Raw genomic sequence first — 14,390 nt, 5'->3', positions numbered from 1 at the left:
TCAGTATTGCTTCTCTTGCAAGCCTTGGTGTCTTTGTTGTTAAGACAGGCCTGATGCTCACCCTCCAGGGCTGCTGCTGAGATGGAATGATGGGTGTTTATCAAGGACTGGGCACACAGCTTCTACATGGACCATTTTCCATAATCTCTGCTTTTCTTTTTCTTTTCAGTAGGTTTTAATAAAGTAAGAGTTGATAGATCTTCTATATCCTTGTTATGTAACACTTTTTAAGGCCTAAAATTATCCCTTTCTCCCATTTCTTTTCAAATGAAATCTTACACAGTAGCTTATTCCAAAAATACTTTTTCTTCTGGAAAAAAAAATGTTTATGGATGTGTATAAATTTACATAACTATGTAAATTTCAAATTTACACAAATATTCTAATATTACAAATATATATGTACACACGTGTTTGCTTAAAGATTACTGAATAATTAAAAGGGTGATGTATGGTGTTGTACGCCTGTAATCCCAGTGCTCTGGGAAGCTGAGTCAGGAGGAGAATTGTTAGTTAAAGCCCAACTTGGGAACCTGAGCAACTTAGTCAAACTCATATCAAAATTTAAAAATAAAAAGCAGCTGGGATTTCGCCCATTGTGAAGCTTCTGGGCTCAATCACAATAACTGCAAAAAATGTGACAATAAGAAGGCAGAGAATGATAGTGATATAAATGAGAATGCAGAAATATTGTCCAAAATGAGGAAAGATAATTTTGCTTGCTGGCGTGGAAGGGATGGCTCAGGGTGCTCGGGAACACAGGAATGGGGTAAAGTCAGATAAGGAGGTACCGGGCCAGGGAGTGTGGAGCGGAGCTCCTATTCCTGCACTTAGGGGACCCTTCACTGCTGAGTCTCAGCCCCTTGAGAACTGAAAACACTGAGATTCCCAGTCCCTTATGCAAGCTCTACTTACATGAACCATAAAAGACCCATGTTTTAGCATGTAAAAATCTGTCGTAAGCCACTTTTCTCTGATTTTTGTTCCTAGACTAGTGAAACTTTGAAATATGTTCAGGAGACATATGATAGTCCTCATTAAATTCACTGCCAAGAAGTTGTATTTGCTTGATTCCATTAGTGTTTTATATAATGATTTAATTAGGAATGTCAGAGTTCAGCCTTTTAATATCTTCCCAGCCATGAAATACATTCTACTGTATTACTTTCATCCCTGGAAATATTCAGCATGCGGATTTAGGAACCATCTGCTGCCCTATCACATGTCACCAAGGATGAGAGAAACAGGAATAGTGAATGTACCCATTCAGGGAAAAGATCAGAGCCGTTTGTTTCCCATTGCCTTTTTTTTTTTTCATTGAATTTATTGGTACTCTTTATACAGTACAGTTACATTCATCATTGGGATCTTGTACCTTTACATGATATGTCTTGGTTCTCATTTTTCCCCTTACCCCAGCCCTCCCTTCACCCCCTCCATCTCCCCTACTTAGAAAGACTTTGTTTCCATTTTTCCCTTTTCTCATATTTTTTCTTGTCCCTTATTCCCTTTCCCCTACCCTTCCCACTTCCCCTACACCTTTAGCCCTTTTCTTCCTATTTCACTTTGTCAGTTACACAATTTGGATCTTATTTACACTCTTAGTTTTTCACACCAGTGAAACTCTTTGGTATTTACACATGTATGTCCACAGTGTCTTTATCTCTGTTTCTTTCTCTGTGCCTCCTATTTCTCAGTGTATGTAGTGTGTGTCATTATCTCCCTATATCTTTCCATTCTCTCTGAATTTTTATTTATTTAATATTCCCTCCTTTAAAATTACAAAAGAGCAAAACAGAACCATGTGTTAATGTAGACTCATCAAGCCAGATTTTCTTTTTAAAGAGGTTCTGTTTAATGTGCCCCCTGAAACCATCACCAATAAAATCACTGTTGTATAAGGAGAAAAGCATTAGTGAAGAACATAATAAATTAGGATTTTAGAAATGGAGCTTTTAGAAACCAAAGTCATAGAGGAAAAAGAGACAGTGTAAATCTCATTGGAACATTCTAATGGTGATGATCTGGCTTTCAGTTCTGGTCCTGCTAATACTGAAGAGAAATCAAGAAAGGGACCAAGCTGCACTACAAATTATTAGTATTTCACATATGTAGCTCCAGAAGAGCTATTTGAATTGCAAATTAAATGTTCTCTGTAGTTCTGGTGGTGATTTTCTAAACTGTGTCAGTGTATTGTACTATCTGCATTTTCATTTTCCAACAGATTTGTAGCAAAACCTGCTTTAATGATGAGAGAAAATCTAAGATGCGGTTGGAAAACCCAAGGTTGGTGGTGCAGTGATAACCATAACAATAACATCAACACTGCTAATTTAAGAAATGGCAGAGCTCTTCAAGAAGTAACATGATATATTCTGGACTTTAGTGTGAAACATGAGTTTAAATTCTATTTTCACCACACATTACCACACTTGACTTTAGACAAGTAGTTAACTTGATTTTTTCATTCACACAAAAGTAGACATTATATCTACTTTATAGGTTGTTTTGATTATTAAATATGATTGAATATATATTTGTAAGGACTAAATAAATTGATAACTATTAGCATTTTTAGCTGATGTTTACATTTCATGAAAATATAAATTACAATTGAGGAAACTGAGTCACTGTGATCTTGTTATAAATTTAATAAGGTAGAGTCAAAATGTGAATTTCATATTTCTTTACCTCACCTCATTTTTGTTCTTTGTGTATCATCACAAATTAATTCACTGTAACACACCTTCTTCAGCAAACTGCGCTTCATGTATACTCACCTTTAGTGACCCACGCTAAAAGTGTAGATTTGACGGTACTTCTTGGGAACTTTTAGTATAATCAAATGGATGTGGTAAACATAGTGAAATCTAGACACAGGGTAATAACGTGGATCCAAATTATTAACCACATGCATATAGGCTTGCGCTATTGTAAAGTTATCACGATGATGACCCATGTCAGGCAGCGGCTAAGAAGGTGCATGAGTGAACAGTGAAGTTATGGCTGGATTTTTATTCTGTGGGCTGTGTTACTGCAAGATCTGCTGTAGCTAATCATTTGCTTCGGTACAAAATAAAAGACAATGCTGATGTGGTATATTTCTAAGGATGATGAGAGCATTAATCATCATAGAGACAATGCTACCATAAATGCTGATAAAAACCAGTTTACCAGATGGCCTCCTTCCTGGGGCACGTACCAGAATACTGTGTTTCCCAGCTCCCTTTGCATATGGCACTATGTCATCAGGCAGGTGGGATATGGATGAGATAGAATTAAGTCGCTTCCAGAAAAACTTCTTCAGCCTTCTTTCTACTTTCTGTGATAACCGTGAAACACACCACAAAGACGGCGTAGCAGTAGAGTGAAAGACTCCAGACTGCCTGGGTCACCACTCAGGGAATGGCCACAAAGCACCCTTTGAACCCACACCAACTATACTATGAATGAGAGCTATTTCTTTGGTTGAACCTACAAGATTTCAGAATTAATTTGTTTCTATAGCATGCCTGAGCCCGAGCTGCTAATATAGCCCAGACATCACACTGAAAACACTATATATCTAATTTAATCTTTAAAACAGAGGTACAAAACCAATTTGTAGCCCTTTTTGAATGAGAAAAACTGAAACTTACAACAGGTAAGTAAAATGTCCAGGGTCAAATGAACTGAAAAAGGTCAATGTGATGTTTGAATTTGTATCTGTCAGTCTCCAGTTTGCCAGCTTAACAAATAGATGATTTTTTCAGGTATAAGGTAAATAAGCCATTATGTGGGAAGAAGGAAATCACAGTGTGGGAATCTGCTAATCTGCTGATCGTGAGAGCCTGGGCTGTGAGGTGCCTCTGAGAAGGATGGTGATCATGGGCTAGATGAGAGCAGCGGACCCGTCAAAGGCTACCATGCTGGGCATCACCAGTTGGTGAATATGTGAAGGGTTGTTTTCAGTGAAAATACTGTCTCGCATTCCGTGGCAGAAAACAATTGCTATTTCATCCATTATAAGAAACATTTCTGGGGTAGAGAGACTTTCTTACACTAAATATTGAAGAGGTTAAGTATTGAGTTTGTGGATGTTTTTCAGAGTACTTTGTTTTATATTTTCGTTTATCTGAAAGTTCGTGTTTGCTAGGCATGGCCTACTGGAGACAGCCATTCCCTTGATGTCACTGATTCCTGTTCCTACCACAGTTGTGATTTGGGGGGGGAGTGGATACTGAGGATCGAACTCAGGACCTTGCACTTTTGAGGCAAACAGCAGAACCACTGAGCTAAATCCCCGGCCGTACAGTTGTGATTTTGATGATAACGTTTTTGTGCAACTGTATGAGTCTCCCAGAGATACTTGTTTTAGACAAGGATAACCAAGGACACACAAAATATAAACTATGGGCTAATGTTTTGCAAAATATTTCTGATTTTTCTTTGATTTTGAATAAATCAGTTTTTTGTTTGTATGTGTTAAAAGGGATTTGCTACATGAGCCACACTTTTGTACTGAAAAAAGATTATGTATACATGTTACTTATATGTCAGTATAAACATAAGAAAAATAAATAAGAATATGCAAACACCTACATACATATTCATATATAAATATATCTATGAGTTTTTGTGAGTGTAAAACCTAGGAATCTTGAAAATACATTACCTTTCATGTGAAGAAAGAATTCAAATAGATTTCAAGAACAGATTTTTCTTAAAAATCTATGAATATATACACATTGCTTAGCACATTGACAAAACATTTTAAGAGCCATTGTTGGCATCAAATGATGTTTGAGTGAATAAGTTTACTAATTTCACAGTAAATAGCACTTTGAGTATTAATTGCTAACAACTCGATACATGATTAGAACAAGCTTTTAAAAATATTAACACTCAAATTCATGGGTGATCTTTCCTTGTAAGACTAAATTTCTATTCCCATTCAATTTTATTAAAAATAAACAAATGTATTGAATGCCTTCCATGTGTCTGAGCATCCTACCATTAGGAAAATTCAAGAAGGAATTATATGGCACATCTGTCCAAAAGGAATTTACAAGCTAGGAGAAGATTAACTACCCCTGGTATTTGTCTGCTTCTGATTTCTCTTGTGTTTTGTGGGGTAATGTTTTTCCCACAGACTCCCTTGTATGGTCCTCTCAGCATGAATCCTCACAATTTACTGGGTATAAGCTCTCTCTTTCAGGCCTCTACACCTCTTAAAAATAGGGATTCCGTTGTGTCAGGCTTGTAACACCTCAGAAGGAAGGTGTTAATTCACTTTTTTTAGGATTGCTAATTAGCTGTGGAATATTCCACTTCATCGCTGTATTACAAAGGAGTGGTGGCTTCCTGCTTGTTTTAAGAAAGATTTTATGCATCTTTTCTGTGTGCTCATCATGGCTGCATCTTTTGTTATCCACGTCTGAAAGGTAAAGTTTGAAGAAGGCATCAGTGTTTGTGTCACAGTTATGCTCTGAGTCAGTGTCTCTTTCTCTAGACAGAGTACAAATGACTTACATGTACTCTCGCCTCTGGGGTTAAATCACAAGGACACCCCAGAATTAAATTGGATAATACATAAAAATAATAAACTACTGTTAATATTCATAATATCATTTATTATTTATATCTCACAGAAACTAATTCCTTTTGCTATCATATTAAATCTTGTCCCAATGTTTTCTGAGCTATTTAAAATTATCTATCAGACATTATATTCTATATTTATAGATTTAAACTATAAATTTCTTATAGGTAAAAAGATAAACAAGTTAAATTAAATGTGTTATTTTGTAGCATATTGTAACTAATCTCTTCAAATTTTGCAGTATTTTTCTCAGGTACTTTACTCGCAATTTTTTAGAGATAACATATAACACATTAGTTATCTTTTGATTTGTACTTGTGCCATTTAGTGATCTTTCTAAAAAATTATCTTCTAAAAAATCAGGTAATTTCTTTCTGTTCAAGATTTTTGAAACCAGAAGCATTTGTCACTAGTATATATTTACAGTAATAGAGATGCAGGATGTGTTTATGTATCCCAAAGTGGGGTTCCCCATCTGTCAGCGTCCTTGTGAACTTCTCAGGAGTTCATGGGGTCAAGACTATTTTCCAAATCTTATTAGGTAGTCATTTGCCTTTTAAATGGTGTTGACATTTGTACTACTAGAGAAAGATCAGTGGTGGTTAAAACTGCTGATTCTCAGCCCGAATAAAGTAAAGACACCAAACTTTGTGCTTGTCTTTGCTTTCTTCTGCAGAAACTTGATCCATGATTAGAACAACTTTAAAAAATATTAACATTCAAATACATGGGTTATCTTTCAATTTAAAGGCAAACAGAGCTATTCTCAGAAGAACATTCTTGAAATAGAAAAATTGAAGATGTTATTAAATCCTGAACCTAAGGGACATATCTTTCTACTTTCCTGGAAGATTAAATTGGTATTCACATAAGTGAATAGTGATAGCTCATGATAGTTCATCCAGCACAGAAAATGTATGTGTGATATTTTGAGTTATGAGCTGAACTAGCCACTTTTTCAAAGACCATCATTTTGACTTGAAGGAACAATTGACAAAATCATGATTATTCAGAGATGGTTATGTGAAACACATTTTCTTAAGAAATAAAGAAATGAACCTGACATTTTAAGGAAAGCCCCTGACAGTATTTGTTGTCAACAATAAAATTCAAGTTTCCAAAGTAAAAGGTAGACTTTTATGAGACTTGTATCTTCTACTGAAGCTTGACAGCTTCTGGATACTAAAAGCATTTTCTGTTGAGATCAGTGGTGATGAGAACAAATACATTTTTGTGACAATGTATAACGAATATGTCACCATCTGGAGGATCTGAATAATTCAATGAATCAATATTTTAAAGGGCCTAATGAATAACATAAAAATCATGCCTGGGTAAGAGATTCATCAAATTGTGAAGTAAACCCATGGAAAATTTACTGAGATGCTTTCAGATTCCAAATTGCAAATGATCTTTAAGAAATTCCTCTTGTCAAGTTTTGGTGTACTATCAATTATCTGTAAAACATTCACTGAAATATTCCTCAACACATAACGTCTACTTTTGAGGTTAGATTTTCTTTGTATTCTACATGAAAGCAGCATATTAAAACATGTTCAATGAAGATGTGACAATTTGGCTATCTTCTATTATATATTAAGCTTAAAGAAGAAGCATAAAACTGCCTGTTAAAGCACTCTGGATACTGAATACCTAGAATGTACCAATAAACTCAATAAAAAGAAAAAGATAAAGAACTCTGTAGCAAAATAATTTTGCTTTGAGAAAGTTATTTTCTATAAAATTATGTTACATTGATTTACTAGATTTATTATTTCACATATATTAAAAGGTTTTTTAATCTCAGTTTTAAATTTTAACGGAGCAGGTATTTATATATATAACCCAATAAACCATTGCTCTTTTTAGTCCTTAATAACTTTAAAGAATATAAACACATTTTGATTATGAAGCTTGAGAACTGATGCTGTAGAAAACAGAATAGGATGTAGAGGTTCCAGCCGGCCTATAACAGGTTTACAATCTGTGAACTGGTGACCCTGTATGAATTAGTAAGTCTTAGCATCAGTATCAACAAAATATGAGTAACTACCTAAGTACACATAAGGTTATTTTGCCATTAATTGGAGTAAAATAAAACTTCACTATTAATATTAAAACTAAGGCCAAAAATAGAAAAATCAGAGACTCAGATTAATTCCATTGAAGGATATGGCCAATAGTATTTGCTTAAATCATTCTTACCGCAATGGTAGTCACCTTCAGGTTTAGACATGCTGTATGTGCATGACATTCATTTTCAGTTACCTTTTTACTTCTTTCTCTTCCAAAGCTAGGCTTATCTTGAGCCAGATCTTCCTCCTAGAGCCTTTGCCTTAGCAGGCAGCAGCGGTGCCCTATAAACTGTACTCACCAAACAATCTAGTGTTTCTTTTAATCCAATGTGTTACTCCTGATGGGCTGGCATCACGTGTCCCCATTGTTTGAATTCCAACACTTTTATCACAGTGAAGGTATTCAGTCAGCAACTGTGAATTTGACTAGAATGGATAATATAAATTAAGTCTTGATCAAAATTAGAGCGATGAAGCAGGAGCTTTGCAGTCTTTCTTTTTTCTCTCCCTCTTTCACATTGGGGCACTCAACAGCCTACCTGTCTGTCTCACATGTATTCAGTACTAATGTGGAAAACTATTTACTTAATTGGAAGATGTTGTGGGTTATGTAATGCATCATCAGTTTAGCTATAGCTTAGAGGAGAGGAATAGGGAAAAACATTCACTATAAAATAAACATCATTCTTTAAAAGCCAAAGTGATAATAGTATCCATTTATCTGCACAAATGCAAGCAGTACTCTTCTTTGGTATGACTAACAGAATTTTAGTCTAAACTTTCTTTGCATTGCAACTGAAAAGTCTTATTCATGAATTACTGTTAGCTACCAACCAGTGTGCACAGTATCATACTGACAGTATTCTGTATCTCCTAACCTGCTTGTCAACACTACTTTGCCATATTACAGGCTGATACCAAAAACTGTATTGTTCCAGTATGAGATTTCTCTAACTGGATTATATATTATGGGAAGTAAAATAGCTCCATTTGCAAGTCACCCAAAGTCTCTTGACAGATAGATGCTGTGCTCCTAAGTGGTAGTCCTTCATGATGCATGTATTGGTCACACTAATCTCTCCTAGAGCTGCAAATACTATTATCTATTCCCAGAAGTTTGATAGTTTCTGCTGACTCTAATTACAGTGCCTGCTATCTGAGAGACAGTCTTTGACATGCACAATAACTTTTATTTTCAATGCAACTTTGTAGTACTATATAATCTTTCGGAAAACATTTTAAGTGACAAAGATCCAAATTTAAGTCAAACATAGACTTTGAGTAGTATTAAAATTCAAAATACTCTAATTCAAACAACAACAGCATGAGCACAGGTAGATGCACATGTATGTTCACATGCAAAGATGACTCAGGTTGTTTCACAATCTCCTCAGCCTAATCATCACATTTTTGCTTTTCATAAAACAAATGAGAAGTCACCACTTTCTAATTGTAGATAGTCTGAGATGTAAACAATACAAGTGTCTTTAAATTAAGCCTCAAACTAGAAATCACACTGTGGTAAATTGCATTAAAGGAGCCGTTTTTACACCTTCCCGCATCCATACCCTTTACCATATGACCTAGCACTCTGACCACCTCCACAGCCGTGGTGCCCTTCCTCACTCCTGGGCTTTGTAGTGTCCTGTGCCATTGGTTGAGTTATGGCATATGATTTTCTGGAGGACTTGGAAACACTTACGTAGTCAGATTTGTCCTCCTGTACCACTGCCATTGCCATGAATAGAAAAATATTCAGAGTAGCTTGAAAGATGAAAGGCACTAGTGAAAAGTTACTGAGCGGTCTACAGATGCCTCTCCAGGCAGCATGAACCATCTTAGCCAATGCTGGGGCTCATTTGCTCTTCCCAGAAGCCCTAAATTACCCTTACATTCATTCCATTGAGTAAATTATGCATGCATTCTTCCAATTCTGCCCACAGCTGGAGATCAGTCTTTCTACCCCAGGCTCTTTGATAGACAGGAATGTTGTGTGTCTGAAAAATATCTACCAAATCCTCTCCAGAGTAGCCAAGTTAGCCTCAAAAACAAACCCTCCTTCCCACTTCCCACAGGATCAAGGCCGTGGTTTTATAAAGAAAACATCACAGAATGGAATCACTCAATTCTGTTTTTAAAATGTAAGCATCGAGTATATTTTATCATGATTCTGAATCTTCATTTCCCTACATTTAAAATGGACACAGTCTCATCTAAATTGAAGATGTTAAGGATTGGGTGTCCAGGAGATTGTTTGCCTTTCATTGAATAGTGACTAAAATGCCTTCTACTTATATTTTCATCATCTGATTATTTCTTCATAGCCAATCTGAGACAGAAATAATCTTCTTTCCATTTTATGAAGCAAAGAACTCCAAAAAAAAAATGTTTAAACTTCATTTGCGAGACATTTGGGAACTGTAGCATGTCTGGAAATCAGGAGCCCATTGGAAGACAACCACAGAAGCCCCCTGTAAGAGTGACTGTATGGGGTCAGGGGTTTATCTCAGGAGCAGAACGTGTGTATTTGAACACAAAAGGCCCTGAATTCAATCCCTATCACCTCCCTGCCCTTCTCTCCCTCCAAAAAGAGAAAACTGTGATGCAAACTATGGAAGCAAAGGAAGAGAACTGATTTTAAAGACACTTGGTATATAAAATTGCCTGGATTTGATAATTGTTTGACAAGAAGGTGTTGAGAAGCACAGTGGAAGAAATTGAGGCTGTTAAGTTTGGAGGTTGCAAAATTAGGATTAATTTCACTTTGAATTGTGACATGCCCCAATGGAGATGATTAAAGGCAATTGGACAAAACTTCAATCTTGGGAATGATATCCAGATAGAGTTATAAAGTGGCCAATTATCCTTATTTAATTTCTGATACTTGCTTCAGGAACTATTCCATGAACTCTGCATTACTTGCGTGTGCTTCAGTGAAACATTTAACCCTTCTGAACCCTAATTTCCTCATCATTTACATGGGGAAAATAAGGTAACTGAATTTGTCAAAAAATTCTGATAAAAATCCAATTGCACAGTGGGTGTGGAAGCAATTTGTAAACTTCCATACCACTTAAATTAAAGTTACTAGTTTCATTTCATTAGCACCTTGTTGGAGAAGATCTTCGAAGTGTCTGTTCAAGTTTCAGTATCCCACCGAAGACTGCAGAAAAATTATTTTAAAAAATCAGTTCCATTACTCTAACACTTTTTTAATAGCCAAATCAGGACAAACTAGGTAAAGGTCAATAAAATTAAATAATAAGCAGTAATATCATCTAACTGAAATAAATCATTCAGGCATACTCAGAGTTTATTTTTAAAAGACTGTGTCTTCATATTAATATGAGGGAAATACCAATCTCTATATCAATAAAAAAAGTTTTATTGTTGAGCAGAAGATATTCATTCTTAGGTATCTCCATTGTAAAATATAGTTCAAGTAACCTCAGAAGCTACTGAGCTTCTAGGATTATTAGCCAATCCTACTAGCTAATACATATGCCAAAATGGAAGCTTTTCACTTATTCAGTAGCTTAGTCCAAAGCCCCACATTCTGACACTGAGAGCAAGGGCAATTGTAGATGCTCTCAATTTGTATTTTGCAGCAATAAATACATATGTTCAACATGAAAGATCTTTCTGGGTTTTCTATAATTGAGGGCAAATGTCCCACTCCTTCAGAAGTACGGTATTAGATCAATATGATACAAGGTCAAAAGAAAAGAATATCTGGTTGCATATCTGTCAGCCTGCAATTAATCACCTACTGTCTCTCTAGATCATGAACCTCACTGGGATCATAAAATGTAGATTCTGTGTCCATACTCTGGCTCTTCTTAATCACTTAGACCAGAATCCTGTCACATATGTAGAGAGACAAAGAGCTTGAATATTCAGACTCATTCATGAACTTACTTCAAGTCTTCTACCTGCGTGTATGGGTTTCCTTTTGGTGCTAGGCTTTAAGTACATAACTGTGATGATCTCAGCTAATAGGGATGCTCAAGAGAGGAAGATAAAGAAACACAAAAGATGCCTCGGTGACTAGTGAAGGGAGATTTGTAATAGTTTAGAAGCTCAGATCAAGTCGTCCTGAGAAATGACTGAACAGGTAAGGGTGGGGTGTGGGAGGAGAATGAAATTATCAGGAATGTGAGATAGAGCCAGGGTGGTGGTGCATGCGTGTAATCTTAGCATTCTGGGAAGCATGTGTACAGTACAGTATGTGTACATTCCTTGTGTGGAGTTGGCACATGGACATAAACTGCATAATGCATCTCAATTCCTCTTTTCATCCTCTTTCTCTCCCTTTCTTCCCACCGGATGCTTGTACGTCTTTGGGAATGTTTGGAAGGGGTCTTCCTATTTGTCTGCAAGAGAAAAGGGAGTGTGTAGAAATAGGGATAGACCACCAAACCCCTCCATTGCCACATTTACTTTTCGACAACTGACATGCTGGCCGGTGCCCCACATGAGAAATATGTTCAGGCCAGACCCACAGCTAAGAGCTGCAAAACACCAGCAGGAACTCAGAGGGTGGACTGAGGATCTTGGGATGTTCTCTATGAAGGAAAGAGGTATTTAGGGGTATTTTTGTGGGTATTGTTGTTGTTTCCTTTGTCTTTTTTTTTCCAGAAAGAAAGGGAAAAATAGGTCTAAAAAAACAACACATAAAATATATTTTTGTTCTGTTGCATAAGAGACATGATCAGACTGAAAGCTGCTCCTGGCTCCGGGCACCTTGGACAGCAAGCTGTCTCTCCAGATCTGTCAGTCAGTGCGACTGGGGTGGATCTGAGTGCCACCTGCCATGGGTTGAAATAAGCTTTATTATCTGAGCTGTCCAGCTGGCGAGTGTGGTATGCATTGTGTGTGTGTTTTCCTTTCTGCCTCCCCAGTCCGTTTCCAATACTGAAGGTGATGTAGGAACTGATAATGGAATGACCTTGAGGCCAAAAACATGTGGAGTGAGTAACGTTCACTAAAATGGACTATGACAGGCATTTCATAAAAGAGGTTGGTGAACAGATGACTTTTTACAAAGAAAATAAACTAACATTGCTTTGTTGTTCAGATGCCAAAGTGATTTGCTTCTCTCTGCCCTAGCAGCTTCTGATTGACTTTTTCTCCTGTGAAAAATGAGGAAACGGAGAGAAAAAAAATTGCTCTATGTGATCCATTCAATGACAGAACAGAACATTGACTGCTATTTGTTTTATTTTGCTACTTCTGTTAATTCTAATGGGAGAAACTTCAATCAGCTTATAGTTTAGAAATAATAACTATCATTATAAGAGTTAATATTTACTGAGCACTTGTTATGTTATAGTTACATTACTTCTAGGCACATTCTACCTAACTTAAATATTAACTCTGAGGGGAAACTAAGTCAAAGGGAGATTAATCTGACTAAATCTAGTGGAACAAATTTGAGAACAAACTAAAGTCTCTTCGAAACTCAAAAAAAAAATGTGCTTTTAATTTGTTACTTCTTTTTGCCGGGTGTGGTGGCATATACTTGTATTTCGAACTCTCCAGGAAGCTGAGGCAGAAACATTCTATGTTCAAGCTTGAGCTACTTAGGAAAATAGGGAGACCTGTCTCAAAATAAAAAGTTATAAAGGGATGCAGTTTGATGTGAAGGCACTGGGGTTGATTCCTAGTGCCCCTAAAAAAGATACTTTTGATTTTGAAATTGTGACTGTGCCTGCTGTTAGTGCTGTGTGAGGTACTAGAAGGATACAATATTCCACAATACAGAAAGTAAACTCTCAGAGGGAAAGCAAATTTAAAGAGGGGGCACTTATCATAAATATACACACATCCGAACAGTACAACATGGAGTATGTACAGTGGAGACTATTAGGGGACATTTACCAATCTAAGGAGAATTGTCAATATATAGATAAAACCAACTAGAGTTGTAGGGAAGGCAAACCCAAAGTATCTCCATTTCCTGAATTTTTTAGAGAAAATAAAATCCAATTTTTATGTGAACTTTTCCAAGTTACATAGTAATTTTTATAGATATAGACACATTAGACACATTATGTAGTTGAAAATGAAGATGCATGCAAGGCTATATGCATCAAATCAAATGTATCTGGAGACAGATTAAGCAACTGGCTAATAGTAAACACCTGTGAAATAGAGAAACGATGACATGCTTGAAATGAGAATAGTCTAGACTTTGTTCCCACATGACTTCTTATTAACTGCAGGAAACTGCTTAGTATCTTCTAGTGCCATAGAATGTAGAGATTTACTAAACTTGTTAAATTTATGTAGAACAATAAATAGGTAAAATAGTAGAGGTATATGAATCTGTAATGGAAACTTACTTCACAATTGATCTCATTATTTTCCATTATCTGTTCTTCAACTCCAAGGAAGATACATTTTTAAAAGAAAAATATTATTTGATTGGAAATGTCTAGTCTGGCTTTCAGAGAAAGTGAGATACAATATAGATCTCAAAGGAGCAATGTTTCTTGAATACTTTAGGAAATAGTGTATAAAAAACAGCTATGGAGATAATAGTACAGGCAAATTCTAAGTGTAGGAATAGGTAGTGAATTTATCTCTTCTTTGAATGATATATGGTTCAGTGTAAGCGCTTGGCTGGAGATGACTTCAAAGCAGTTGTGATAGCAATATTAGGGAAGACCTTGGTATGAAATGTAATCATAGCTGAGAATGCAAAGAAGCACCATCACTTTTTAATTTTTTTT

The sequence above is a fragment of the Fukomys damarensis genome, unplaced genomic scaffold (genome assembly GCF_012274545.1).
Source record: "Fukomys damarensis isolate Sample0158 unplaced genomic scaffold, DMR_v1.0_HiC HiC_scaffold_16, whole genome shotgun sequence".
Taxonomy (NCBI): Eukaryota; Metazoa; Chordata; class Mammalia; order Rodentia; family Bathyergidae; genus Fukomys; species Fukomys damarensis.
Note: the sequence above shows the minus strand (reverse complement) of the source record.